Source organism: Microtus oregoni, unplaced genomic scaffold (assembly GCF_018167655.1).
Source record: "Microtus oregoni isolate MIOR12 unplaced genomic scaffold, Mior012 000072F_ref0000427, whole genome shotgun sequence".
Classification (NCBI taxonomy): Eukaryota; Metazoa; Chordata; class Mammalia; order Rodentia; family Cricetidae; genus Microtus; species Microtus oregoni.
Genome location: NW_024543979.1, coordinates 1,852,784 through 1,858,033, shown reverse-complemented (window position 1 = coordinate 1,858,033; position 5,250 = coordinate 1,852,784). Strand labels below are relative to the sequence as shown.

Here is a 5,250-nt window from a genome sequence, read left to right as displayed (position 1 = left end):
GTCAGAAAGGGAAGAGTGAGTTGGATGCATGCCCTTGCCACATAACTCCTTTAGTGTCTCAGAAATAACTTCCAAATCCAAAGGGCCTCACGTTCACATGAGCCCCTCACAGAAAACCAAACCAACTTTTACTCAATGGGTTCAGCTTACAGCAAGACACTTCAGCTAACCTAAACAATCAACTGAAAACTTGATTTAGTGGTTCAAATCTTTAATCTCAGCACTCAGGGGGTAGAGACAGATGAATCTCTTTGAGTTCAAGGCCAGCCTGGTCTGCACATAGTGAATTCCAGGACAGCCAGGGCTACACAGTGGGACACTACCTTGGAAAAGAACATCTATGAAGCTCTATTTTATACAATATGGAGTCAGGACAGCCTGAAAAATAGCTTTTGGATTGTATTTGAAAAACTGATATGTGTCATAGTCTCTACTGTTGACAATTCCAAATATTAAAATGTAGCGCCACCTCTTGAATACGGGGATGCATGTGATCAAGCCTGCGGTTTCTATTGCCAAGGTGTCTACCAATTCAATGCAGAAAATGGTTTGCTGAGCAGAAGTGCCAGTGTTGAGCTGGAGTAGAGCTCAATATTAGATCTGTTGCCTAACAAGTGGGGAACCTGGCTTCCATCCACAACATTGTGGGGCCTTACGAAATAAAGTGAGGGAAGTTAGAAAAAGAAAAAGAAATTATTTGTTATTCATTATCTGAGATACGAGTCTATATGATCATTTGTCATCTAAAGGCCTTGATTTTCTGGACTTCTTAAGATTTCTAGGGTTGATCCCAACCACAGAGGGTTTGCTATGATGGAAGGAAGACATGGTGCAGAGACCTAATACGGATGGTAACACTCTAAGCTCAAATGCTATTTTTGACTTAAAAACTCTATGCAATCTTGCTGGAATGTTTTCATATTTAATCCATGAGACCTGTAATGATTCATGGATAATTGAAGCTGAACCTGAAGCATTGAAAAATTAATCCCAGAAAGCTGAATTTTCCAAATGGAGGATGCTGTTGAGTAGAACTTTCTGGCGACTCACACAATGTTTTGGGAGCAGAAGTGGAAAAGAATTTCCTACATCATCAGATCTTTCCAATAGGGTTTTACATTGTTTAAAATCTGCAAGAGTTGGTTTATTGAACTATGAGTTCATAGAATAACGAAATTGAATTTATGTGGTGATATAGTAAATCTACTACATGATTCTATTGTAGCCAAAGAATCCATAAATTACATTTTCCATTAATATTATGTTGAGAATGCCATGCAGTGATTAGAATTGTGCACTTCAGAGCCAGCTTTGGCTCAAGTCACATTAACAACTTGAAGCTGGCCAAGTCCTTTAGCTTCACGGTCATTCATCCTTCTTCTAATCTATACAAGAAGATGGCAGTGGTATCAATTTCATGAGTGATTAAGAGAATAAAAATCATTCTGAAAACGAAAAGCACTTAGACAAGGTCTGTCATAAAAATAACAGCTCAAAATTATAAATTGTATCCAAATTAAACATTTTCAGGCTGGTTTTCTTTGGGCCATGTCAGTGTTCTGCCCTGTTCTGTAGATGTTAGAGCAGCCACGTACCTCTGATTCAGCTTCACTGTCAAGCTCACCCATAGCCTGTTTCCTGTCATCGGCTGCATGATGACAATAGACCTTCACTTACAATTTATCACTCACTCTTTAAGATTTTGTTTTGTAGCATATTTCTTAGATAAAGATACCATAGGAAGGAAAAAAACACAAATTACTCTATTATCCAAAATGTAGGAAGGACCTGAATAACTGGATAAATTTTGGACCTTTTTCTGCTGGGTTGTTTTATCTATATATATATCTGTGTTGGAGGAGAGAGACACTTGTTGGTTCCTGGCTGCTTGGCCCTGAAATAATCACACAAAAACTATATTATTTAAAACACTGCTTGGCCCATTAGCTCTAACTTCTTATTGGCTAACTCTTACATCTTAATTTAATCCATTTCTAGTAATCTGTGCATCACCACGTGGCTGTGGCTTACCGGCAAAGTTCCAACTGGTGTCTATCTCTGGTGGGGCTACATGGCTTCTCTCTGACTCTGCCTTCTTCCTTCCTTTCAGCATTCCATTTAGTTTTCCCTGCCTAGCTCTGTTCCCTGCATAGGCCAAAAACAGTTTCTTTATTAACCAATAGTAACCACAGCATACAGAGGGAGCTCCCACATTCTATCTGTGACATACATGTATATATGCTGATATGCTCATACATTTCATGAGGTGTTAATGTTACATATATAGTTACAGATATATTGATAGCACTAACACCTCATGAAATGTATGATTTGAAAATATTTTCTTCATTCCACAGAATGCCTTCTAATATATTATTGTTCCTTTGATGTACAGGAACTTTTTAGTTTTATATAATATGATTTATTTTTATCTTTGCCTTTTCTTCTTATTCTTTTGGCAACATATTCAATTCTTGAAATCACTGCTCACTCCAAAGTCATGGAGTGCTCTTCCCCCATCTCCTCCTCACTCTCCTCCTCCATCTCTCTCTACCCATAAGTACACGCTGTATAGCCCAGTGTGGCCTCAAATTCATATCAGTCCTTCTGCTTCAGCCTCCCAAGTGCTCTGGGCATGGAACACCATACTCACACTACTCTGTTTTCTCAAAGAAGCATGATGGTTTGGGGACTTACACCTAATCTCATCCATATTTACCCACTCCTTGTGGTAGTGAGAAACATGATCCAGTCTCAGGCTTCTGAATGCATAGATCTAATTTTTCCAACACCATCTATTGATGCTCATGTCCGCTCTGTGAGCCCTTTCACCTTTGACAGAGAGCAGCAAATGTACATGGATGTGTTCATTTCTGAACTTCCTCTTTGGGTCCCCTGGTTCATGTGATTGTGCTTATTATAGTAGCCCATCACTTTGATAACTATCCCTTTGTAATATAATCAGAAACAAGAAAATACATTGTCTTTAGTTTGGATTTTTTTCCCTAAAATAACTTTGGCTATCTGAAACCCTTCATGGACCCATGTAATTTTAAGATTTTTTCTGTTAGGAGCATTGCCTTTGAGTTTTTGATGAGCCTGCACTGAATCTGACTGAGAATCCGCATCTACTGAGGACCCACTGATGGCTTCTCAGTGGACATAGACACCCTGGCTTCTCAAGAAGTTCTCTTTTTTATGATGGGTCTTTTTCTTGATACTTTCAAATTGTTGATAGTTTGAGTTCATTTTTCTTTGTTAAATGCTTTTTAGTCCATGTGTAGAACTCTGGACTTCATGAACTAGACATCCATATCTCATCTCAGATCTGGTAAGGTTTTTTGGTTGTTTTTTTAAATTTTTTTGTTTTACTTTTGTTTTTTGACATTATCATTACCCCTCTCCTTTTCTTCTTAAATTTCCGTAGTACAAATGGTAGTTTCTTGATGATATCCTGTGCATCCCATAGGCTTTCTTCATTAATTTTCATCCCTTTCAAATAACCTATGTTTAGGGAATACATTCTTTCTTCTCTTGGATCAAGTTTGCTGTTGAAACTTTCCATTGAATTTACCATTTCAGCCATTATTGTAACTAGAGGTTTCTTTCCTACCTCCCAGTTCCCCATTAACCACTCTAAGACTTAATATTAATTACAAACTGTTTGACCTATTAGTTCAGGCTTATTATTAATTAGCTCTTACAATTTAAATTAAACCATTTCTATTAGTCTATATGTTACCATGAGGCTTGTAACCTCATATCTTGCTTTTCCGGTGGCTGCTAGCATCTCCCTTGACTCTGCCTTCTTCTCCCTGTGTTCAGGGAAAATATTCTATCATCTATTCTATCTTTGTAAGTCTAAAGTCTTATATCTAATTTATCATTTATCATAACTAAAGAAAACTATAATTACAGCTATATAGTCTTCAACTCTATCAAACACTCCAGAAGGATATAATATTACCTAAGTAAACAGGAAGTACCTTGCAAACAAATTCCAAAGTTCTAGAAATAACAGAGACATCTGACTGCCTGGACAGTCACTCAAAGTTATTCTGTAATGTTAGGGCATCCATCTTCATCCTATAGGCATAAAGTATATGGAAGACTTCTCAGTGAACCAGGAAATTTGAAACTGTCCTGCCTCTATTGGAAATTTTTCAGTCATTTTCCTCTGTGTCTGCAGAATGTCTGGCAGACCCTTCCATGAAGCAGAAACCTGAAGGACCATCCTACTTTGATTTGGCAAAGTTTAATGATCATTTTCCACTTTTCTTGCATGTCCAGTTTATTCAGAATAGCATCAAACAGTTCATGCAAAAACAGTTTCTTGCCCAAATGGCTGGCCTTGACACATTGAAAGCAAACTCCATAAAAAGTTTTCAATGCCCATCATCCTCTTTGAATTGATTGATGCTGCCAGGACCAGACATGTCTCACTGTCAAGAAAAATCTAAGTTCTTAAAACATTTTAAATGCCATTTTCTGTAGTCTTTGAAGTATTTGAAGATTATCTATCCATCTTAACTATATCTTTGCAAACTATATGTTTGCCTATTATGAATGACTATTAATTTGTATTGATTAACTATACTTTTTGAATAAATGCATAAACATAATACATTAAACAAGAATGGAAATATACATACAATATTACAAAACTGACCTTAAATTTGTTTTTTTTTTCTTTTTGTTTTTTTGGTTCCCACACCGGGAGTCGAACCCTGGCCGCCTGGGTGAAAACCAGGAATCCTAACCGCTAGACTATGTGGGACTGACCTTAAATTTGTATCAGTAAACCAAAATTCGTAGCAATACAAAACATTTCAGATTAACAGTTGTTTTTGGATTAAAGTAGATTTAATAATTTACTTTTTATCGTATCTATATTATACCCCCCTTTTTTCTTTAGAAAGAGATTGACTATGACCATTAACCAATTATAACCAACCCCCTTTAAATGAAAATAAACGTTTATAAACAATATTTTGGGAATTTGGGCATAGTTTTCTATACTACTTCATACTGATTGGAGTACTGGTAATCTTATGGGAAACCTGAGAAAATTTAGAATTATGATTAAATCTTGATTGTAGTAGTCTGTGAGACTGTATCATCTCAGCCAGTTGCCTTGAAACTGTTCTGGATATTGGATCACCTGGCCCATCACTCTCATAGAGACCTCTTGGGGGCTCTTACTTGATTTAAGCATATTTGTCTGGAAGGGATCCACAGCCTCTCATCTTC

General features: G+C 36.9%; 1 non-coding gene across 1 annotated transcript; it reads right to left on the bottom strand.

The window, feature by feature from the left end:
* Positions 1-4,705: 4,705 nt before the first annotated feature.
* Trnae-uuc lies at positions 4,706-4,777 on the bottom strand. Its single transcript has one exon. It is a non-coding gene; the product is annotated as a tRNA-Glu (tRNA).
* Positions 4,778-5,250: the final 473 nt, after the last annotated feature.